Genomic DNA, 26325 nt, shown 5'->3' on the forward strand with positions numbered 1-26325 from the left:
CTGGATGGGGGGGGTATTTGAACAGGCTGGATGGGGGGGGTATGTGAACAGGCTGGATGGGGGGGTATGTGAACAGGCTGGATGGGGGGGTATGTGAACAGGCTGGATGGGGGGGGTATGTGAACAGGCTGGATGGGGGGGGTATGTGAACAGGCTGGATGGGGGGGGTATGTGAACAGGCTGGATGGGGGGGGTATGTGAACAGGCTGGATGGGGGGGTATGTGAACAGGCTGGATGGGGGGGTATGTGAACAGGCTGGATGGGGGGGTATGTGAACAGGCTGGATGGGGGGGGTATGTGAACAGGCTGGATGGGGGGGGTATGTGAACAGGCTGGATGGGGGGGGTATGTGAACAGGCTGGATGGGGGGGGTATGTGAACAGGCTGGATGGGGGGGGGTATGTGAACAGGCTGGATGGGGGGGTATGTGAACAGGCTGGATGGGGGGGGTATGTGAACAGGCTGGATGGGGGGGGTATGTGAACAGGCTGGATGGGGGGGTATGTGAACAGGCTGGATGGGGGGGTATGTGAACAGGCTGGATGGGGGGGTATGTGAACAGGCTGGATGGGGGGGTATGTGAACAGGCTGGATGGGGGGGTATGTGAACAGGCTGGATGGGGGTTTATAGCAGGATCATATACAAGGCAGGAGGATCATTACCAGGATGGGGTACCTTAGTAGAGAATTTGGGGACATTACCCCCATAACAGTGTCAGCAGCAGATCCTCGCCCCATAACAGTGTGTCATGACCACATTTTTTGCTTAAAGTTTTATTTTCCCATTTTCCTCCTCTAAAACCAGGGTGCGTCTTATAGTCCGGTGCGTCTTATAGTCCGAAAAATACGGTAGATGCAAACCATTCATCAATTCCAAAAATAGACAGGCCAGAGTTAAATTTGCTGAAAAACACCTCATGAAGCCAGCTCAGTTCTGGAAAAGTATTCTATGGACAGATGAGACAAAGATCAACCTGTACCAGAATGATGGGAAGAAAAAAGTTTGGAGAAGAAAGGGAATGGCACATGATCCAAGGCACACAACATCCTCTGTAAAACATGGTGGAGGCAATGTGATGGCATGGGCATGCATGGCTTTCAATGGCACTGGGTCACTTGTGTTTATTGATGACATAACAGCAGACAAGAGTAGCCGGATGAATTCTGAAGTGTACCGGGATATACTTTCAGCCCAGATTCAGCCAAATGCCGCAAAGTTGATCGGACGGCGCTTCATAGTACAGATGGACAATGACCCCAAGCATACAGCCAAAGCTACCCAGGAGTTCATGAGTGCAAAAAAGTGGAACATTCTGCAATGGCCAAGTCAATCACCAGATCTTAACCCAATTGAGCATGCATTTCACTTGCTCAAATCCAGACTTAAGATGGAAAGACCCACAAACCAGCAAGACCTGAAGGCTGCGGCTGTAAAGGCCTGGCAAAGCATTAAGAAGGAGGAAACCCAGCGTTTGGTGATGTCCATGGGTTCCAGACTTAAGGCAGTGATTGCCTCCAAAGGATTCGCAACAAAATATTGAAAATAAAAATATTTTGTTTGGGTTTGGTTTATTTGTCCAATTACTTTTGACCTCCTAAAATGTGGAGTGCTTGTAAAGAAATGTGTACAATTCCTACAATTTCTATCAGATATTTTTGTTCAAACCTTCAAATTAAACGTTACAATCTGCACTTGAATTCTGTTGTAGAGGTTTCATTTCAAATCCAATGTGGTGGCATGCAGAGCCCAACTCGCGAAAATTGTGTCACTGTCCAAATATTTCTGGACCTAACATATATATATATATATATATATATATATATATATATATATATACACACATACGTATACATATATATATTCTCATCTGTCCTCCATTCCCGCGGTGTCCTTTTACCTGCTTCTTGTGGACTGCAGGCACATAGACCCCTCAGTGATCGGGGGCCGGTACACAGGGCTGCTACTGTTGGCGGCGGCGCAAATCATTCAAGTGAAGTGAAATGTTGCTGACAACAGCAGCCACTGCACCTGCTGTGATCGCCGAGGGGTCTATGTTGCCAGTTGGCAAGAAGCAGGTAAGAGGGCAACATGGAAACAGAGGACAGGTGAGAATAATTTTTTGTGGGACCTTTACTTGAGTATAAGCAGAGGGGGAAAATTTCAGCATAACAAAATGAGCTGAAAAACTTTGGCTTTTCTTGTGTGTGAGACAAACATAGGCAGGCAGCACTCCACTATTTTTTTTAAATTACTTGACCTTTATTGGTTACATAGCTTACCAATAATGGTCAAGTAATTTAAAAAATAGTGGAGTGCTGCCTGCCTATTTTTGTCTTTTTCATGGATGGTTATCTGAAGAAACTGCAAGGTGGGAACATTGCATTCTGAAAAGTGTTTTTTTGTGCTGCTCCACATTTTTTGTCGGTTTTTACACACACACACACACACACACACACACATATATATGCACACACACAATTGCCTTATTCCGTCTGTCTTGCTCCAAAATGATGTAATTACAGTGACAACCGTCGCCACACCGCACGCGCTAAAGAGCCTGCGACCAATGGCTCAGCTAACTGAACCGCCCGAACTACAGGCTGACAGGACGATGCCCCACAGTTTTCTCCGCATCCACACGGAGCCCCGACTCCCCGGTGGGTGCTGAAACCCCGGGAGCCCACACCGGCAACCCAGCCGACACATACCCACCGCTCGCCTCTGCCCCCAGCACACATTACCCCACTCTGCTCCACCCCCCCGCACTCCTCCCTCCGCATGTATACACTGAACACACACACACGAATAGTCACCTGTCCCCAGCCATGCAGTCCCCAGCACTGGCGTCTTCAGTGTGACGCCCTGGACCCCAGGGGTCACAGGTCACTACACAACATACACCTCCTTCCCTGGACAGGTCACACCAGTCAAACTTTAAATCCTTGTTGCCACCCTCCAGAGTTGATGTCCACACCAGGTGGGGCAGAGTCAGGCGGTTGGTCCCGCCCACCGAGGAGTTCACAGCCTGGAGGTGGGAAAAACAGTCAGTTAGTCCAATGGTGGTCAAAGAGTCCAGTCCTGGACAGGAGTGAGGAGTGTGAACTGTGTGTGTCTATGTCAGAGCCCGGGCACCTTCAGCAAGGTCGGCAGACGGTGGTGGCCATCTGCAGGAGTTGGCGAAGGTCAGCGGAACCGTAGGACCGGGGACAGGCGGTGGCCTGCCGGTACCGAACCAGGGAGCCGATTGGAGCCAAGCACCAAGCAGGGTACTCAGACCCTGACTAGGCTTAAAGCCAACCTCTAGTCAAATTCTCTGATTGCGGTCTGGACCTCAGGGGTTCATTCCAACCAAGTCCCGATTGAAGGCAACAGCCCAACCAGTACGGATAAGTGCCACCGCCAAGGGCCAGAGATCAAAAGGGCCAGCGACTGCGGGCAAAGGGGCTCTTCCAGCACGTTAACGTCGGGGAGTGGACTACCGGTGCCCAGGCATTGGAGTCAACATACAAACACAGGTGCAGGGAAACGACAGCCACCATAAACCCATCCAGGGAAACACTGCAGCCGGCTGTGGGCCCTGTCCATCCAGCTGTTTGTTTTACCAGAGACTCTGTCCATCTGTATCTGAGTGAGTACACCAGTGCCATCTGGCACCACAACATGCTGCTCCGCGACCCTGCACCCTGTGAGCCCCATCCTACGGGAAAGCAATCAGCCACTGGGCCCCGGGACCAACAGCCCCTACTCACGGAGGGGTCAACACCTAGGTGCTCCCCGCCATTGCTCCCGGGAACACCGTCTCCAGCAGCGGTGGTGCCCACCATCACCACAACCCATGGGTGGTGTCACAAACTCTAAAACCAACCCCAAATTCCCCTTTTCACTCGTGGGTGAGGAGCACTGCTCGAGCTCCGGGTCCGGCCCCGTTCGAGCCACCGAGGAGAAGGCACTGGATCCGAGCACGATCTCCGCGACGGGGAAGCCGGCCCCTGCCCTTGACATCAGGGCCATGGCCCCGCTCGGCTCCATCCCCCCGCACTCCGCCCCCCACACACATTACCCTGCAGGATGGGGGGACAAGTCAGGATGGTGGCTGCACCACGATTGGGGCACATACCAGCATTGGGCCACATAACAGCATCAGCATATTTTCACTTAACTTTACTTTGTTCATGGCCTTCTTTCATTACAAGCCATGGACATCATAAAACATTAGACTCATCTATTAACATTGATCCTTCCGTTGTTTGTCATTTTAAAACCAATAAACAATAAGGCTGTGTCCACGAGAGAATGTTGCTGCGGATTTTTGTGCCTCAAAATCCGCAGCTTTCCCCCAGAATCCGCACCTTAGCATAGCTGCGGATTTGATGCGGATTTGGATGCGGATTTTGATGCGGATTTTGTCCATTGTACTCTACTGTGTTTCTGAATAAAGCTTAGTCTGTTTTGAAGGAAAAAAAAGGCTCTTTATGTCATTTCCTGTCCCAAACCTCCTTTCTTCTCCATTATCCATTTTGTTAGCAGTCTCACAAAGTGTGCTTATTTCAAACTGTCCAGTGAAAGACAACAACCACGGCTGAACAATGTAAACAGGAATCTGCTGATATTGACAGCACTACGTATCCTACGTCGACGAAGAAGGGTATGTACCATGTATACTACTTGTTTATGTATCCTACATTTTAACATATGTAATGTGCTTGTTATCCATGGCACTAAAAGAGTTTATATTTCATGCTAGGCACAAATTCGTACTAAGAAAATGTGGGTGCATCCCCTTATCCTTGAAAGGACTTCTAAAGGGCATTTTGCTGTATTATATCAAGACTTGCGAAGGTTTGTATTTTTTAAACTTTATATCTGTTTTTTTCATCCCAAAAATAAAATTTTATTTATTTTTTTTAATTTTTTATTAGATATGAAGACAAATTCAAACAATGTTGCCGGCTTTCAATACAAAGTTTTGATAACCTCCTTGCCATTGTGGGCGACGATTTGAGGAAGCAGGATACCATCATGCGTAAATCGATTGCTGCTGAACAACGGCTGCTCATCACCTTGCGGTACGTAGAGGAAAATAAAAATAGACACTGTGGCACGACACCAACTCACTGTATGCAGTCCCGTACATATTTTAAAATGTGATATATACAAAGATATATACTGAAATACATGATTTTAAACACACTCAATGTGTACTTTCAAATTGATGTGTTTAAATCTATTGTCTATACATTTAAAAAAAACAAATACACATATATATACATATTTATATATATATATATGTTAAAATTTGTGTATAAAATGGATGTTACATGATGTGTGTAAATATATATATATGTATGTAAATATATATGTGTAGATATTAAAACATACATATTTTCCCATTCTTCTTGGTGATACTATGGTTATTACATGTAACGCAGGGCACCAACTCCTGTGGAATTGAAAGACTACAAACAAACCTCTGCCCGACATTCTATGAAACAGCCACATCCTCATGATCTTAAAAAAATTGGTTTTTACTAACGGCCATAACTGCTGGCCATTTTAATTTGACGTTGAATGTCCTGTCAGGGCCCCTTTTTCCTTGCCTTGTAAGCCATGATATGGCCTCCTTTGAATGTCAGCTGTTCAACAAGCCTTTGTATGTCTAAAAAATAAGTAGCCCATATACACATTTCGTTTGTCTGTTCTTCAGTTTGATCACTTTCAAAAGGTACATGTTTAGAAACATAAAGTTTGTGGGCTATAAAAGCTCAAAGTGAATTCATGATGTTAAATCAACTTGAACAGTTTGGTTCTGTTCTGATTTTAATTTTACCTTTTTTTTTTTTCCCTCCCTCTTTTGTTTTGCAGATTTTTGGCCACAGGAGAGGGCTACACATCACTGCACCTCCAATTCAGGGTTGGTAAAACAACCATTTCCAGAATTGTGAGGTGCACATGTGGCGTTATCTGGCAGAAATTGCAGCCCATCGTGATGCCGTCGCCTACCGAGGAGACTTGGCTGCAGGTCGCAGCAGGCTTTCACGATGTAGCCAATTTCCCAAACTGTATAGGTGCCGTTGATGGCAAACATGTTAGGGTTCAACAGCCACCGCGATCAGGATCTGTTTTCTTTAATTATAAGAAATATTTTTCCGTGATCCTCATGGCGGTGGCTGATGCCCATTACCAATTTGTTGCCATTGATGTAGGTGCTTATGGCAGTACTGGGGATTCTCGGGTGTTGCGATCTTCTCAGATTGGGCTGCAAATTCTTCAAGAAGGCGCTATGCTCCCAGCCCCACGACCTTTGCCGGGCTCCACAGATCCAGTTCCCTTTGTGATGGTATTGGATGAGGCATTTCCTTTGCTACCCAACCTGCTGCGCCCATACCCACGAAGAGGACTGAATACCCGGCGGAGGATTTTTAATTATAGACTGAGCCGTGCACGAAGATATGTGGAGTGCACCTTTGGGATAATGACAAGTCAGTGGAGGATCTTTCACACAGCCATCCAGTTGGATGTCCGAACAGTGGACACGGTGATTAAGGCCTGCTGTGTACTCCACAATTACGTGCGTAAGTACAGCAATGAATTAGTGGAGGATACACAGCAGGCCTTACTCAATCCAGTGGTGAATGTGTCTTCTGGTCGGCCAAACAGCTTGGGTGTCTGGGTGAGAGAGACCTTCACTGATTATTTCATGGGTCCTGAAGGTGCCGTGCACTGCCAATACTCCTGTGTTGGTGATGTGCAGCCGGACCAGCAGAACTTGGCGTGATACAATAACCATGTTGATAAAGATGGAAGTTGACAAAGAAATTATTGTTTGCAATTTTTTGTACATCATTTCTTGAAGTTTGTCTACAATTTGAAAATAAAATTTTCTGTTATGGCATGCTGTTGTCTGTGTTAATATTTGTCCGAAATGTATTGATAATGCTGTAAAACTTGGTGTAAACTGCTGCCTCAGTATATTTTTTTGTGTTACATTTTCATTGACAATTTGAAATGTAATACAAGAGTTGTTGGCAAACACTATCCATGAACAATTTTCGATGTTTGCAGCTATATCCTAAATTTAGATAACAATAGAGGTGATTTTGTGTTTCTTTGACTATGGACCATGTAATGTTAAAGCACCAATAAAACCAAATGTTAACAATTTTTTATTTTAGAACTGTGCAAACAAAATAATTAAGTGCAAAAGTAGCAATGAAAACATTGACATTTTATATAAAGAATTACACAAAATAATACTTTTTCCGTACAGTGTCGGAAAAGACAGTGAAATATCCTTTTGTTTAGAATGTTGTATTTGAAAAAAACAGACACCCAAACACATAACAGTAGGATAAGTTGAGCCCTCAGTAGAGGTATAGTGTAAGGGCAACGTATTACAGATGAAATAATACGTTGCCCTTACCCTATACATCTGTATCGGGGGCCAACTGATCCTAGTGTTATGGGTTTGGGGGTTTTTTTGGCTATTTTAATTAGAGTTTGGCTAATTTGAGAACCGGCTATTTTTTTGGAAAGAAAATGATCAAAGGTGGAATAAATCTTGCCTATAACTATAGCCACACATTGGCTCAGAACCCCTAGCCATGCTTTGACCCGATCAATCTGGGATCTGGGTTTGAGTACCAGAACCCCCCTCAACCACAGATGAATGATATCCCATTCTCTGTTGAGAGTAGGCTGTTGGGGGTGTTTGGTAATAATTTAGTATAGGTTCAGGCCGGGACGGTGCACGTTGGACTAGGGTTGCAGGGGCAGCCTCTGCATCCCAAATTGTTGTAAGGCCATTATCTATCCTTGCCAAGGATGGATGTGGGGAGTCATGTTCAAAATGCTCAAACAGTGAGCACATTGCTCCCATCAATGTGTTTTTTTCTTTTTGGGATTCATTGCCTCCATCCTTCCTGCAAAACTCGACAAAAATTTAACTGTGTCACTTTCATATGCACTTTTTTTAATAAGGTTGACTGTTTCAAGAGCCAGCTCATCCGAAACATCATAGTCTGTGACACCAGATTTTGCTAGCGGTCTTCTCTTATTTTTCTTTTTACGACCAAGTGCCAAGCCAGTCGATGGCCCCGGTTCATCAGACCTGGTTGACAATTGCCCCTCCTCCATGGCAGAGTTCGCAGAAGTTGTTGGCATGTTTTCTGCTGACTCGGAGGCCCTGGAACAACTGTTTGAGGCACTGGCAGCTGCTTCAGGGTCCCTGTGTGCCACTGGCTCTGTGTCACTGCCTGGCCCCTCTCGATCTTCAGCCATGCAGTCAGCTTGGGGAAGTGGGTTAACATTTCCCTCGGTGCTGTAAGTGAATAAAATATTTTTAATAAATAGAATAAAAAACAAATTTAAAAACATATATAACTTTTTAAAAAACAGATTACCTCCTTAATCTGCGACTGGTGGACAGGAATTGTAATTCATAGTAATATGGACACTTTTTTGCTGGTGACATACCACTCTTGGAACTTTTCTGTAGGAATTTGTGGTAACGGTCTCTGACTGTTCGCCAGCATTTGCGAACATCTTCTTCTTCTAAAAATTAAACCAAAAAAAAAAGATGAGCCAATGACTCCATAGGCCATGTCAACCAATTTTTGGCTAAAAAGTATTCCACATCAGTGTTTGTAATAATCAACTATTATTTGCTTTTTTTTTAAGATTTTAACAAAATTTACGTTTTGTCTGCCTTTTCTCCTACTTTTCTAACCCACAAGATCCTTTATTAACAATGATTTAGTGGGTGAACATGCACGGATTTACAACAATCATGTTTTAATTACACTAAAATTGCTTCTGGTTTGGAACATGTTCGGAGTATACAAACTTACCAATTTTCCGCTGGACTGAGGCCGGGGCACTATCAAAAAGTGGATACAGCACATTCACTATTCTCATCCAGCACCTATGCCGATATTGCCGATCACTATATGCAGGGTCAATCGGGTCCCATATAGCGGGCATACCCTCAACCTGTAATGTGAAACATATGTTTATAGTTCATGATTTTGCAAAGTAGATAAATTCCAATAATGCCCACAATAGGAACAGACATCATCCAAAAATATACAGTGTATACTGGCTAAGGTACTATATTATCCACTGCATCCCCACGATCAATAACTTTTTTGGCAGACCAGTGTATATTGGCACGTTATTGCACATTTCTTTAGATGGAAACTGATTTCCCCACACAGATTAATATTTATTTAGTATTATCGATTTTTTTTGTTTGTTCAAATGTTTTAAACAAGGGTGGCACGTTATGTGCCCTATGATACTGGGCTAATAAAGGGGCAGAAATGTTTAAAGGGAACCTGTCGCCACATTTTTTTGGAAAAAGCTGCGGCCAACACCACTGTGCTCTTATATACAGCATTTTAACTGACTGTATATAATAACCCAGTGGTGGTGGCCGCATCTTACAGCCAATAAATGTGTTGCCATGTTCCCTTTCACTGGTATTTTTACCAAAAAAAAAAAAAAAAAGTACTCCGCTGTATTTTCACTGTCCAGCCCGATGCAAGCAAGCAACTGAGGGCTGTGCTTCTCAGCGGGATAAGGCTGAAGCATTCTCTGCCCCTCCCGCTGAGAAAACCAGTCCTCAGCTGCCCCTGAAAATGGCGGCTCCGTTGTGAAGCGCCATTCACAGGTGCTGTACCGAGGCTCATCCAGCTGCCCTGATGCATTTGGCTGGCTGGGTAATATAAGGGGTTAATGCCAGTTTTCAGCAAACTGGCACTAAGCCCGAGGTTCATAATGTCATGCCTGTGTAGACACGGCCATTATGAACCTCCGTTTGGTAATAAAGAAAAGAAAAAACACTTTTTTAAAAATTTTATTTGAAAGCAAAAACACACAAACATCCCTGATTGCCATCTTTATTACTCCCTGAATCCCCCGACGATAATCCATGACGGCTCCGATGTGCACCCGGCTGACCCGGGCTCTGACGTCAGAGCCCGGGTCAGCTGACTTAATTCGCGAGCACTGGCGGGTCAGCTGACTGCACACCGACCAGCTGATGTGCCGGGCTCCGATGTGCACTCATGTGACCCGGGCACGGACGTCAGCCGGTACCAGCAGCCGGAAGAGAGCTTTGCAGCATCTCAAACACTGATGGCTGCTGGGACCGGCTGACGTCCGTGCCCGGGTCACATGACTGCACATCGTCAGCTGACCCGCCCGCGAATTAAGTCGGCTGACCCGGGCTCTGACGTCAGAGCCCGGGTCAGCCGAGTGCACATCGGAGCCCGGCTCGGAGCCGTCATGGATTATCGTCGGGGGACACTTCCCCGCTCAGCTCGCTCCGCCCCCTCCTGCCCGCGGCATGTACACACACACACACACACACACACACACACACACACACACACACGGTCCCGCTCGGCTTACCTGCGGTGATGAAGTCCCGCCATCCCGACCTCAGCGCTGTCACTGTCCTCCATGACCGCCGCTTGTCACATCACCTTCTCTCGCTTCCGACCCGAGACTGACTAGCGGTGACGTCACGGGCCTCTCGCGATACTTGGTGTGAAGGCGCCGGTCATTGAACTCAGTGACAGGTGCTGTCAGTGTGCTGGAGATCAGCGCAGGTAATGTACCTCGCTGACAGCAGCACTTGTCATGCCCTGCAGTGACCTGGGCTGACCCATTGATGTTAGCTCAGGTCACTGCATTGCTCTCCCAGCCAATGGGGAACATCCTGCTCTTCATTGACTGGGACAGTGTGGATCGTCATGGCAAGCCCTTGGATTACACCAGACCTGGATTTGTTTTTCTTTCTAATAAATTGGTTAAAGAGGGAATGTATTGGGGAGTGTTTTTTCAAATAAAAATGTGTTTGTCGTCTATTTTTTTTTTATTACTGACTGGGTTGGTGATGTCGGGTATCTGATAGACGCCTGACCTCACCAACCCCAGGGCTTGATGCCAGGTGACATTACACATCTGGTATTAACCCCATATATTACCCCGTTTGCCACCGCACCAGGGCGCGGGATGAGCTGGGGCGAAGCACCAGGATTGGCACATCTAATGGTTGCGCCACTTCTGGGGCGGCTGCGGCCTGCTATTTTTAGGCTGGGGAGAGTCCAACAATAACCATGGACCTCCCTAGTCTGAGAATATCAGACCCCAGCTGTCTGCTTTACCTTGGCTGGTGATCCAATTTTGGGGGGACCCCTACGTGTTTTTTTTTTTAAATTATTTATTTAAATTTAAAATAACAGCGTGGGGTGCCCTCAGTTTTGGATTACCAGCCAAGGTGAGGTTGCCAGCTGTGGTCTGCAGGCTGCAGCCGTCTGCTTTACCCTAGCTGGCTACAAAACTAGGGGGAACCCTACGTCATTTTTTTTTTTTTTGGCTAAATACAAAGCTAAGCACCCCTTAGTGCCACATGAAAGGCACCAAAGGGTGCAAAATTACAAAATGCAGGAGAGTGGGACATTATGTGTCTTTCTGCCATTATAATGACAGAAAAGACTGATATGAAGTGCACAAGCACAGGAAAATCACCAGAACGCTCTACGCTGTGAAAAGCAGTAGAAAATGGCACTGGAGTGAAAATGTGACCGCCTCATGTAGGATGAAGCTATGGATCCTGGGTAAATTTATGCATTTACCCTCATTCAGTTTTTTTGCAGTACACAAAAAAACGGAAGGCACACGGATGACAAACAGATGACATACGGACCGTCTACGGAATGGAAACGGATGCCACACGGATGCACCCGTGAAAAAAAACGGACTGTTTTTTTGCAGACCACAAAAATGGATCGGTCGTGTTAATGTAGCCTTATTCTGATCTGCCATTTATAAACAGCAGGCAGAAATAAGTGAATAACGCCCCCCAGCGTCAGAAAATCTCCGGGGTTTCAGGGCTAGCTGAGACCCTGGAGATCATGATTCAGGACGGTTTTTCTGGTCCCCGCTCACGTGATCACAGGTATACACCGTACACCGATGATCACGTTACAGTAAATGACAGCGCCGGTAAAAAATTATTTATCTCCCATCTGGCATGAACAAACACTTCTCCACTTTTTCTCCACTTTTTCTCTACTTTTTCTATGGTCGGTCTACCCATTAGCTCTGCCATGCATAGTGTAGCTCTACACCTACTGCACATATTACTTTATGATTGACATCTCTTTCGTACCAGAGCTGTCTAAGTCTACTTTGACCCCATATTTGTCATTACTATATTGTCCTTGTACTGTATTATGACATTTGTATCATGTGTTTCATTTCTTGCTGTGTTGCAATTTTTTTGCTGCATCCCAATTGTACCTCTACATTGTTCGAGTTTATGTTTTTGTTCTCTCACTCTTATGTGATACTGATTATTGTCATTTTTCATGATTACATGCAGATAAGTCCAATCTGACGAAGGCTCAGGCCGAAGCGTCATTTGTAACTTGTTTTGGACAAAAACACATATGCTTATGAAAAAAAAAAATTATTTAATACGGACCAATAAAGAGTGATTTTGCATTACTATCCGTTGTGACTTACTGACTTAGTCTGGGAGATTTAGAGTGCCGAGGTTACTCACTAATTTTATCTATTATTACCTCTGAGCACCTATATATACCATGAGCAGAGCTTCCTCTACAGTAGTTCTCCTGATTAGGCATGCCCTTACCTCATGAGCAGGGCATTGCAGCTTTGGTAGCAACCATTACGACATGGACTCTGCTGCTGTGGACCTGGGGAGAGTGAGTGCAGATTCATTGCACCCACACTCCTCACATGAAGGGTCCCGACTCCTAGAAAATGGGGGATACGTTCCCTGAGTTTCTCCCCCCCATATTCTAGATGGTCCAGAGTCGTCGTGGGACCCCTTTATTTTTTTTCTTACAATAAATTGGTGAAAGAGGAAATGTTTTGGGGACTGTTTTTTTCAAATATATTTCTTTTGTCGATTTTTTGTTTTTGTTAGTACTGACAGTTTATGATGTTGGGTATCTAATAGACGCCATGAAATCACAAACTGCTGGGCTTGATCTCAGGTGACTTTACAGCTAGTATCAACCCGATTTATTACCCCGTTTGTCACTGCACCAGGGCACGGGATGAGCTGGGGTGAAGCGCCAGGATTGGCGCATCTAGTGGATGCGCCACATCTGGGGTGCCTGCGGCCTGCTATTTTTAGGCTGTGAAGGCCCAATAACTATGGACCTTACCACCGTGAGAATACCAGACCCCAGCTGTCCGCTTTACCTTGGCTGGTGATCCAATTTGGGGGGGGACCCTACTTTTTTTGTGTAATTATTAATATTTATAAAATAATTATCAAAAAAGAGCCTGGGGGGACCTCCACATTGGATCCCCAACCACGGTAAAGCTGCCAGCTGTGGTTTTCAGGCTACAGACGTCTGCTTTACCCTAGCTGGCTATCAAAAATGGGGGGACTCAACGTCATTTTTTTTTTAACTATTTTTTAAATAGAAAAAATTAACGGGCTTCCCTGTATTTTGATTGCCAACCAAGGTAACGACAGGCAGATGGGGGTGGCAACCCATAGCTGTCTGCTTTATCTGCGCTGAGAATCAAAAATACCGCGGAGCGCTACGTCATTTTTTTAAAGATTTATTTTTACAGCACTGATGTCCAGCAATCAAAATACAGGGAAGCCCATTTTATTTTTAGTTATTTAAATAAATAATTAAAAAAAATATATATGGGCTCCCGCTGCATTTTTTGTATTGCTAGCTAAGGGTAATCCAAGCAGCTACTGGCTGCTAACCCCCACTGCTTGGTGTTACCTTCACTGGCAATGGAAAATCCAGGGAAGCATTTTTTATTTTTTTGGCCAAAAAACTACAAAAAAAAAGGACGTGAACTTCGCTATATTTTTGTATGCTAGCCAGGTATAGCAGGCAGGTGCTGGAAGAGTTGGATACAGTGCCAGAAGATGGCGCTTCTATGAAAATGCCATTTTCTGAGGCGGCTGCAGACTGCAATTCGCAGCAGTGGGGCCCAGAAAGCTCAGGCCAACCTGTGCTGCGTATTCCAATCCCCAGCTGCCTAGATGTACCTGGCTGGACACAAAAATGGAGCGAAGCCTACGTCATTTGTTTTCTAATTATTTCATGAAATTCATGAAATAATAAAAAAAGGGCTTCCCTTTATTTTTGGTTCCCAGCCGGGTACAAATAGGCAACTGGGGGTTGGGGGCAGCCATACCTGCCTGCTGTACCTGGCTAGCATACAAAAATATGGCGAAGCCCACGTCATTTTTTTGGTGGGCAAAAAACTTTTGCATACAGTCCTGGATGGAGTATGCTGAGCCTTGTAGTTCTGCAGCTGCTGTCTGCTCTTCTCCATACAGACAGACAGCAGCTGCAGAACTACAAGGCACAGCATACTCCATCCAGGACTGTATGCAGAAGTTTTTTGCCCACCAAAAAAATGACGTGGGCTTCGCCATATTTTTGTATGCTAGCCAGGTACAGCAGGCAGCCACGGGCTGCCTCCAACCCCCAGTTGCCTATTTCTACCCGGCTGGGAACCAAAAATATAGGGAAGCCCTTTTTTTTTTAATTATTTCACTTATTTCATGAAATAATTAAAAAACAAGTGACGTGGGCTTCGCCCCATTTTTGTGTCCAGCCGGGTACAACTAGGCAGCTGGGGATTGGAATCCGCAGCACAGGTTAGCCCGAGGTTTCTGGGTGCCTCTGCTGCGAATTTCAGTCCGCAGCCGTCCCAGAAAATGGCGCTCTCATAGAAGCGCCATCATCTGGCGCTGTATCCAACTCTTCCAACAGCCCTGGAGCCGGGTGGCTTGTTGGGTAATCATGAGTTAATACTGGCTTTGTTTTACTAGCTAGTATTAAGCCAGAGATTCTTAATGTCAGGCACGTTTGACCCGGCCATTAAGAATCTCCAATAAAGGGTTAAAAAAAAAAAGACACCACACAGAGAAAAAATACTTTAATAGAAATAAATACACAGACACATTAGAGACTCCATCTTTATTACCCCCTGTCAGCCCTCCACGATCCTGCTCTTCTGTCTTTCTCGTTCAACAAATGCAGCTCTGCTACATCACTGCTGCATGGGGGAAGACGCTGCTTCCCATGGAGCCTTCACTCCGTGAAAGCTGCACGAGAAGCAGCATGCAGCCTTCACTCCGTGAGTGATCAGTGCTGCTGGCTGTCAACGGTAATGCTGACAGACGCGTTACCATAGCAACGGTGCTCTCGGAGCCGAGGTTAGCGGTGATGTCACCGCTAACTGCGTTGCTATGGCAACGGTGATCTCCGTTAATGACCGGCTGTGTCAGCAGGTCCCTAACGGAACGGGGAGTCGACAGTGTGCTAGAGCATGTCGCCGTACACGGCGATACACAAATGTGCACCGTGTACCGGAGAGATGCACTCGCAGGTCCTACATGACGCGTCATAGTCATGTGACCAGTCTGTAGCCAATGAGATAATAGCTACGTGACTGGTCACATGGCTATTTTGACGTCACGATAGGTCCTGCATCACTGCTTGCAGTGCCGGTCACCGGGAGGATTCAGCGATCATCGGATGGAATAGCGGCAGGAGACAGAGTGCAGAAGGGATCGCGGGGACCGGTAAGTGTTATGGCAATGTTTATTAACTGTTTGTGTACATTTATCATGCTTTTTTATGTGTTTGTGATTGCCTCCAATTATAGCCTATAGGTTCGAGTTTGGTTCGTCGAACGTTCGACGAGCCGAACTCGAACGGGACACCCGTTCGGCGAACCGACCTCGAGCCGAACCGCGACCGGTTCGCTCATCTCTAATCCTTACGCAAGGAGCAAAAGCTCTGGTGGGACCACAATTCCCTTAATGGCTATCTGGAGAGGAAAATGATACCGCGTGGTCTCAGACTGAAAAAACAATCCTCCACTGCTCATGGAGCGAACTTTCAAAAAAACTGGGACATTATTCTGAGTGAGTGTTCACTTAAATTGATTAAACTGATTATAGAGGAGGAGGATAAAGAACTTGTTCAAATTAATAATGAAATTGAGACTATTAAAAACTCCGTTAAGGATCTGGAGATTTCAGACAACATCACTAAATTCAATATGTGGATAGTTTATATGTTTGATTTGCTTTTCTAGCTCATGTTTTTAAATCTCTCACATATGTTTGTAATTACCCTGATGGGTGTGAGATGTATATAAGAATCCATGTTTGGAAAGCAGATTAGATTCTGGCCCGTGAAGAAGGCGGATTATACCGCTGAAATACGTAGTCCTATCTGCGCTACTTTCCTGCGACAATGCTGTTCTGAATTGCTTGGACCACTGTATTTTAACCCCTTCAGCCCCCGGGCACTTTCCGTTTTTGTTTTTTGCTCCTTTTCTTCCGAGAGCCGTAACTTTTTTATTATTCCGTCAATCTTGCCATATGAGAGCTTATTATTTGCGGGACGAGTTGTACTTTTAAATGAAACCATAGGTTTTACCATATATTGTACTGGAAAACAGCAAAAAAATTCCAAGTGTGGAAAAATTGCAAAAAAAGTCTGATCGCACAATAGTTTTTGGGATGTTTTATTCACAGTGTTCACTATATGGTAAAACTGATGTATGGGTATGATGCCTCAGGTCGGTGAGAGTTTGTAGACACCAAACATGTATAGGTTTACTTGTATCTAAGGGGTTAAAAAAAAAATCACAAGTTTGTCCAATAAAAGTGGCGCACGTTTTGCGCCATTTTCCGAAACATGTAGCGTTCTTATTTTTTGGGATCTATGGCTCAGTGATGGCTTATTTTTTGCGTCTCGAGCTGACGTTTATAATGGTACCATTTTTGCGCAGATGCTACGTTTTGATCGCCTGTTATTGCATTTTGCGTAAAACTTGCGGCGACCAAAAAACGTAATTTTGGCGTTTGGAATTTTTTTGCCACTACGCCGTTTACCAATCAGATTAATTGATTTTATATTTTGATAAATCGGGCATTTCTGAACTCGGCGATACCAAATATGTGTATATTTATTTATTTATTTTTTAACCCTTTAATTTTCAATGGGGGGGAAAGGGGGGTGATTTGAAGTTTTAGGTTTTGTTTTTTTTTTATTTTTTAAAATTTTTTTTTTTCACTTTTTTTTATTTTACTAGTCCCCCTAGGGGGCTATAGCGATCAGCAATCCGATCGCTATTATCTATCTGCTTATCACAGCTATACCAAAGATTCAGTCACTTTGTTTTTCCCTCTGCTCTCGGCCGAGGGAAAACGAAAGTGAAGCATCATAGCTGCAGGTGTCATCACATGACCCTGTGCTATGATGGCAACCACCGATAGTCACGTGATAACGCACGTGACTTCCAGTGGGGGCGGCGGTAAGTAAAAAACATGGCCGCGCGCATTTAGATCTTGCTGCCAGACTTTGGCAGCAAGATTTAAGGGGTTAATGGCCGTGGGTGGAAGCGATTCCACCCGTGGCTAGCAGGCACACATGTCAGCTGTTGAAAACAGCTGATATGTGTGCCGACCGCGGCAGGGGGCGGGGCTTAACGGGACACGATCCTTGACGGATAGATCCGTCCAAGGTCGTGAAGGGGTTAATGGATCTGTGAATAAAAAGAAAGAAATTTTTTTGAACAGCATCCTGGATTGCTGGTCTCTGCTTTGCCATATATATATAGATAGATATATTTTGTGAACGTTGCTTACCGCAACCCGGGGGATTTACTCGCTTGCAGCGATGCAGGGTAGCTTAGGCATACACAGGCAACACAGTCTCTCTCAAAAATGCAGCAGTTTATTAGTAACCAACATAAACTGCCCTTCCAAAACACAATGAAGGCCTCTCCTGGCTTAAAGGAAAATATAACATCCACATACCGTGGGCTTCCAGTCCAATTAAATGTCCATAGTGGATTCTCCACACTCTGGCTCCAGCCAGCGAACACAAGTCATTGTGGTTGCTTCCTGCAGCCTCCAGCCCTCTCCAGCTAGGCTGCAGTATTTTTCCCCAGTCCTCACCGGGACTGATTTCCAGGAGTCTCTCTTCAGTCTTCACACAGACTGAGATCTCCAGCACACATCCTCCATGTGCAGCACTCTCAGGCTTCCCTCTGTTTCTAAAACTAACAGTCTCTTAAAACCCAACCGGATACACCCACAGGTGGAGGTATGTGATTCTCCAGCTCTGTCCATCACACTGGTCACAGTTTAAAGGGAACCTAACCCTTAATTACAACCCAAGTTCTGTGTTACTACAAGTCCCACAGTCACACCTTCAGTACAATATCACAGGGGGATCCTTCTCCACTGCGACCATCCACAACATTGGTGGTCGCTACCTCACATATCCCCCCCCTCTGTTCAAACTTGTAGTGTTGAACATTTGATAACCCACAGGGGCCCTGAGACAGGGCATTAGTGTTACCTTACCCTACAAGTCGAGAGGGCCCTCTCTGATAAATTTGAGCTTTAGCTCCTGACAGAAAGTCGGTCATTGTCGCCAGACTCGTCTCAGTCAACCTCCTTGTCAGGTACGCCCCCCCCGGTCAGACCTATCTCTCCATGACTGTCTCCAACGGCTAGTGTAGTAGCGAAAGTCTCTTCCAGTTGAAACTACTGTCTTGTCTGACTCCGAGCTATCTAATCCACTAGAAGGGCTACTGTCTGGGCACCTCAGCACTGAGCGGATAGACGATCTGCTATAGCTAGACCGTCTGCATTCTCTTTTTGCAGATTTACTATGGCTTGTTCTGCCATGGCGTCTTCGGTTGTCATCGCTCTCTTGGTGTGTTCTCTCAAGACCATCCTTCGCTGTAGATACATCACTCCCTTCATCCATTCCTTTGGAGTTTAGAGTAGAGGACTTGGACTATTCAGAGTCTATGCTATAGCCCACAGTGTAGTTAGGTCTTCCATGACCTTGGTTCCTTTCATTATAGGACCTTCTTTCTGTGCCAACTGAAGCAACACCTTTATCAGGTGGGAAACCCTTCTCCTGGCCCCATCCTGAAAGCGGTCTCCACCGCATACCCACTTGATGGAGTTGTTCTGCAATATTCTGCCTTTTTAGGTTCAACTGCCTTAGTTCTTCCAGGTAACCCAGGCGGTACTCTAGGAGGACTCGTACATTTTCAACACACTCCTTTGTTCCGACAATCACACATGGAACCATACCGACTTCACAGAGTATCTTGGCTTCATTATGAATATTAATTCTTACTCTCGTCACACCGGACTTGTCAACCATCTCCTGCATGACTCTTCCATTTCTTCCAATCAGCTTTCTAACCAGTTCTCTGGGCACTTGTGTGACCTCCTCCACAAACTCCAACAACTTTCGAGCTGTCTTGACTGCTCCTGCAGTTTTCCCATAGATTCGGAATGTTCCACTGTTTTTTTCCAATTCAATAGCTGTAATACCTGGAACCTTCCTGGCTTGCTGAATGTTACTTCTCAGCGCTCTTATTGCAAGCCCAATTAATGTTTTTTTCACAGCCACCACTTCCTGAACGCTGCGGTGAGCCGCTTCATATGCTCCAATCGTCTGGTGTCTTCTTCCATCTTTGTAGAGATGAGCCACTTTGTGCGAAGACACTGTAGGTGCATGCCACTCAGGATAGCCACCCGCTTCTTTGTGACATCACTTACAGAGCACACCACCAACCGACAAGACTCTGGGGCAAAGTACACTTTATAGGCTCCTACGGCCGTCTTGAATTTTTCATGTACCGCCTCACTGGCACAGGCTTTTCTCAAGTCTGCAGGGACTTCTACCATGCACGTAAAGACTGGCCGAATTTCTTTACCTGTAAGGCCATCGGACCGTTCCTTGGGTCTTCTATATCCATCCTCTTTTCTTATCACAGGCTCCACCTTTGGAGTTGCATTCTCCTCAGGTTTTTCCATAGCCTCAGAGCCTTTGAATTTTTCCTCATCTTTGGCCTCAAGATTCTCAATCTTCTGTACCAAGTCCATCTTTATGGCCTCCATCTTGGTCTTACCAGTAAGTTCAGTTAAGCTCCTCAGCTGCTGATGGGACTTCTGGGCTAGATTTCCCTACTTTAAGGGCTCTCTCAATTTCTGCAGCTTCAGCCATCTCTTGGGACTGTGCAGCATCTCCCTCAATTTCCTCTTGATTCTCTGCAACTTCAGAGGCTTTCTTGCACTCCATACCTTCAACCTCAGATTCTCTGGGGTCTACAACAGCTTTTGTGCCGTTTGCACTATTATTCACCCCAGCACTGGGTGGATCACTGGTCTGCTCACCATGACCTTTGTGGATTTTTCCTCCACCAACAGCCTCCAGGATTTCTTCTCCTATAGTGTTTTCACTCAACAGACCATCAGCTTCACACCAGGAAATCATAGGGGACATCACCACTACTGTTTTGGTCGGCTCCTTTTTTGCACTTTCACCCTGCTGATTTCTGTCGTTACAGTGTGTCAGTTCAGTTTCTGACTCTTTCTTTTTCAGGATTTCACTGTCTGACTACATTAGCGGTTGCTACTGTCAACGTGCCTTCCTCAACCTTCTCTCCCCACTCAGATGATATACATTGCATTACCCCTCGCCGCTTATTACGTCTTCGGCGTCGAGAGGAGATTTTATCTTTCTCAACTGTCTGTACCTCACTGTACTCAGTCGTCAGGTTACTAGAGTCAGTGTCACTCTCCCTGGTGTCCTGGACTAACAAGCCCCCACTTAACCAAGTGTTGAACCCCCTGTCTGGAGCTCTCCCATTTTTAACGGTCTTCCCGTTATTACACAATATCATACTACTAAGAACACTTTCAGCCTCCCGCTGTGATAGGGCTTCCTTTGAGCCTTTCCGGCTTTTACACAAGCAGTTGGCCATTTCCGCCATCGACCACAAGTCCTCAAAAAAATTAAAGTCCCGGCCTATTATAATGGGATGCGGTAAGTCAGGCACTACCCCAACATTAACGGATCCAAACACCCCATCCGTCTCAACGACCACTCGGGACCGTGGATACTCTCCAATGTTCCCATGTCTGCAGCGGGCTTCCATCCTTCCAAGAATCGGGTAGGTATCGAGCGTGGCCCCCACCAGGGCCACCAAGCTCACCGAGTCTACCAGCCCAGTCACACATTCGCCATCAACTTCCACAGAACACAGACGTGACTTTTCGTCAGCCGGGCAGTCTGTACCGCAGACCGGACACGAATAGCATGAACCACCATTGTCCTTGGCTACTGTCCATTGGTGCCACTACACCTTCGGATTTGGGATGCTCCGCCCTTTTTTGTGTCACCACCATTTTCTGGGACCCCGCCCCCTTTTGGGTAACCACCCCTTTCCAGGCCTCTGTCCCCGTTTGGGTAACCGCCCCTTTCTGGGACTCCGCCCCCTTTTGAGGGACTACCCCTTTCCGGGCCACTGTCCCCTTTTGGCTAACCACCCCTTTCTGGGACTCCACCTCCTTTTGGGGTTTCTGTGGCTTCCTTGCAGTGTCTTTAGACCCCAGTTCACACAGTTCCCCTTTATCTCGCTGGGCACCCTGTGTTCGTACTGGCCCCAGAAGGGAGTTCATCAACTGGTCCACTGCTGCCACATCGGTGCGCACTGACGGCTCCTGCTGTCCACGCACAAGGAACTGGTACAGCTCCTCCATAGCATCCATTTGTGCGCCCTCCATGCTGAAACAAGAAAACAAACAGGAGGGGTGCTCCAATGGGTAATGGGTAGAGAACCACTAACCTTTCCAGGTTGTACCGCCCGTACAACCAGGATCTCCAGCCTGTGGTGTATCACTGCTCACCAAACAGGGCCCCGCAATTCCAGGTTGGCCTGGAACCTCCAGTCACTGGTCTCTCGCCACTGCAGCACGGAACCCTGCAGACCCGCTGATTCACCGCCAGCAGCTGGAGTACGCTGTCCCTGTTCGTGGACCCACCGATCCACCGCCGGCTGCTTGAGTGCGCCGACACGATTTTTGTGGACCCGCCGATCCACTGCAGACAGCTTCGAAAATTGTTTTCGTGGACCCGCCGATCCACAGGCAACACTTCCTTGCAGTGTGTAGACAGCAGAAAAAAAAAAAAAAACCTTCGTGGACCCGGCTGATTCACAGGAACAACACCTCTGCAGTTGCTAGACGTGCTGCCTGCATTGCTGCCCGCATTCTCCACCATATGTGAACGTTGCTTACAACAACCCGGGGGTTTTACTCGCTTGCAGCGATGCAGGGTAGCTTAGGCATACACAGGCAACACAGTCTCTCTGAAAAAGGCAGCAGTTTATTAGTAACCAACATAAACTGCCCTTCCAAAACATAATGAAGGCCTCTCCTGGCTTAAAGGAAAATATAACATCCACATACCGTGGGCTTCCAGTCCAATTAAGTGTCCATAGTGGATTCTCCACACTCTGGCTCCAGCCAGCGAACACAAGTCACTGTGGTTGCTTCCTGCAGCCTCCAGCCCTCTCCAGCTAGGCTGCAGTATTTTTCCCCAGTCCTCACCGGGACTGATTTCCAGGAGTCTCTCTTCAGTCTTCACACAGACTGAGATCTCCAGCACACATCCTCCATGTGCATTGTGCAGCACTCTCAGGCTTCCCTATGTTTCTAAAACTAACAGTCTCTTAAAACCCAACCGGATACACCCACAGGTGGAGGTATGTGATTCTCCAGCTCTGTCCATCACACTGGTCACAGTTTAAAGGGAACCTAACCCTTAATTTCAACCCAAGTTCTGTGGAACTACAAGTCCCACAGTCACACCTTCAGTACAATATCACAGGGGGATCCTTCTCCACTGCGACCATCCACAACATTGGTCGCTACCTCACAATATATATATATATATATATATATATATATATATATATATATATATATATATATGTAGATATATATATATATAATAGATGGTGGCCCGATTCTAACGCATCGGGTATTCTAGAATTTATTGTGTAGTTAATGTATGATTTTTGTTATATATATATAGATGTTGTTGTGTGTAGTTGCCAAGTGTTTGTGTAGGGCGCTGTAAATGTTCTGGGTGTTGTCTGGGTGTTGGGGTGTGTGGGAGCGGTGTTATTTGTGTGTTGCGTTGTGTGTGTTGCGTTGTTTGTGGAGCGCTGTGCGTCTACAGCATTGTGTGTGTGTGGTGCTGTGTGTGTGTTGCGCGGTTTGTGTGGGTGTCTGTGTGTGGGGTGCGTGTGTGTGTTTTGGGGGGAGGTATGTTTTTTGGACTGTGTGTGTTGCGCGGTGTGTGCGTATATTTGTGTGTGCCGCGGTGTTTGTGTGTTGGGTGTTGTGTGTGTGTGGCGTTGTCTGTGTGTGCGGGTGTCTGTGTAGGGCAGTGTTTGTGGTTCCCAGTGTGTGTGTGATGTGTTGTGCGGTGCGTGTGTAGCGGTGTGTGTGTTTTGGGGGGAGGTGTGCACCCTCTTCGTGCTCCATCTACCATGCTGCGCACTCCCATCATGCTCCATCCCCCACGCTGTGCACCCACATCGTACTCCATCCTCCATGCTGCGCACCCCCATCATGCTCCATCCCCCATACTGCACACCTCTATTGTGCTTCATTCCCCCACGCTGCACACCCCCCATCGTGCTTCATCCCCCCCATGCTGCGCACCCCCATCGTGCTTCATCCCCCATGCTGCGCACGCCTCAGAGAGGAGTATAATAGGAGGACAATAATAGGAGGAGTATAATAGGAGGAGTATATTAAGAGGAGTAGTCCTGGGGAGAGAGGAGTATAATAAGAGGAGTAGTCCTGGGGGGAGAGGAGTATAATAGGAGAAGTAGTCCTGGGGGGAGAGGAGAATAATAGGAGGAGTAGTCATGGGGAGAGAGGAGTATAATAGGAGGAGTAGTCCTGGAGGTGAGGAGTATAATAGGAGGAGTAGTCCTGGAGGTGAGGAGCATAATAGGAGGAGTAGTCCTGGGGAGAGAGGAGTATAATGGGAGGTGTAGTCCTAGGGGGAGAAGAGAATAATAGGAGTAGTCCTGGGGAGAGAGGAGTATAATAGGAGGAGTAGTCCTGGAGAGAGGAGTATAATAGGAGGAGGAGTCCTGGGGGGAACAGGAGGATAATAGGGAGAGTAGTCCTGGGGGGAGAGGAGTATAATAGGAGGAGTAGTCCTGGAGGGAGAGGAGTATAATAGGAGGAGTAGTCCTGAGGGGAGAGGAGGACAATAGGGCGAGTAGTCCTGAGGGGAGAGGAGGATAATAGGAGGAGTAATCCTGGGGGAGAGGAGTATAATAGGAGGAGTAGTCCTGGGGGGAGAGGAGTATAATAGGAGGAGTAGTCCTGGGGGGAGAGGAGTATAATAGGAGGAGTAGTCCTGGGGAGAGAGGAGTATAATAGGAGGAGTAGTCCTAGGGAGAGAGGAGTATAATAGGAGGAGTAGTCCTGGGGAGAGAGGAGTATAACAGGAGGAGTAGTCCTGGAGGTGAAGAGTATAATAGGATGAGTAGTCCTGGAGGGAGAGGAGTATAATAGGAAGAGTAGTCATGGGGGGAGTGGAGTATAATAGGAGGAGTAGTCCTGGGGGGAGAGGAGTATAATAGGAGGAGTAGTCCTGGGGTGAGAGGAGCATATTAGGAGTAGTTCTGGGGGGAGAGGAGTATAATAGGAGGAGTAGTCATGGGGGAGGTGTCTTATAGGTGGAGTAGTCCTGGGGGGAGAGGAGTATAATAGGAGGAGTAGTCCCTGGGGGCAGAGGAGTATAATAGGAGGAGTAGTCCTGGGGAGAGAGGAGTATAATAGGAAAAGTAGTCCCTGGGGGCAGAGGAGTATAATAGGAGGAGTAGTCCTGGGGAGAGAGGAGTACAATAGGAGGAGTAGTCCGGGAGGTGAGGAGTATAATAGGAGGAGTAGTCCTGGGGGGAGAGGAGTATAATAGGAGGAGTAGTCCTGGGGAGAAAGGAGTATAATAGGAGGAGTAGTCCTGGGGAGAGAGGAGTATAATAGGAGGAGTAGTACCGGGGAGAGAGGAGTATAATAGGAGGAGTAGTACTGGGGCGAGAGGAGGATAATAGAGGAAGTAGTCCTGGGGGGAGAGGAGTATAATAGGAGGAGGAGTCCTGGGGAAGGAGGAGTATAATAGGAAGAGTAGTCCTGGGGAGATAGGAGTATAATAGGAGTAGTAGTCCTGGGGGGAGAGGAGTATAATAGAATGAGTAGTCCTGGGGAGAGAAGAGTATAATAGGAGTAGTAGTCCTGGGGAGAGAGGAGTATAGTAGTCCTGGGGGGAGGTGTCTAATAGGTGGAGTAGTCCTGGGGGAGGTGTCTAATAGGTGAAGTCCTGGGGGGAGGTGTCTAATAGGTGGATTAGTCTGGGGGGAAGTGTATAGGTGCCCAATGTGTGCGGGAGGCGGGGCCAAGCGGCCAATGTGGGGGGGTGGGGATGAGCGGCCAATGTGTGCGGGGGCGGGGCCGAGCGCCCAATGTGTGTGGGGATGGGGCCTATCCGAGCGGCCAATGCATGCGGGGGGCAGAGTCGGGCCGAGCCGAGTGGCCAAGGCGACGTTTGTCATGGTTGTCACTGTAATGACGTCATTTTGGAGCAAGACAGACAGCCAGAATAAGGCAATTATATATATAGATATATATATACTGTATAAATCTATATATATAATTGCCTTATTCTGTCTGTCTGTCTTGCTCCAAAATCTATATATAATTGCCTTATTCTGTCTGTCTGTCTGTCTTACTCCAAAATTGTGTCCCGGGACATGTCCTTATGGTGACAAACAGCGGATTGGCTGCTGGCCTCGCCATGGCCCCGCCCCCCGCACGGATTGGCCGCTCGGCTTCACGGATTCGCCATGGCCCCGCCCCCCGCACGGATTGGCCGCTCGCCTCGGCTCCTCCCCCGCACGGATTGGCCGCTCTCCTCGCCCAGGCTCCGCACCCCCCGCACGGATTGGCCGATCGCCCAGGCTCCGCCCCCCAGGTGAGCGCATCAAGGTCCTGCGGTGGAACGAACACACACACACATACACACACACACACACACACACCCACACGCCAGATCGCATCCACATGCTCACAACACCCCGTGATATCGCTTGCTTCTCGGCGGCAATACTGTGTAGTGATCTTCCAGGACCTGCCGGAGGATCACATGGCCGGAAGCATGTGGTATCTCCGGATGTTGTGATTGTGTCAGCGGGTGTATGCGATCGGATGTGTGTGAGTGTATGCGATCAGATGTGTGAGTGTATGCGATCGGATGTGTGTGAGTGTGTGTGTGAGTGTATGCGATCGGATCCGTAAGTGTCGGCAGAGAAGCACGGCATGCAGCACAGCTGCTGGGACCGCCCACCGGTGGGCACAGGGAGAAGTGAGGTGTGTGTGTGAGTGTATGCG

Source organism: Anomaloglossus baeobatrachus, chromosome 7 (genome assembly GCF_048569485.1).
Source record: "Anomaloglossus baeobatrachus isolate aAnoBae1 chromosome 7, aAnoBae1.hap1, whole genome shotgun sequence".
Taxonomy (NCBI): Eukaryota; Metazoa; Chordata; class Amphibia; order Anura; family Aromobatidae; genus Anomaloglossus; species Anomaloglossus baeobatrachus.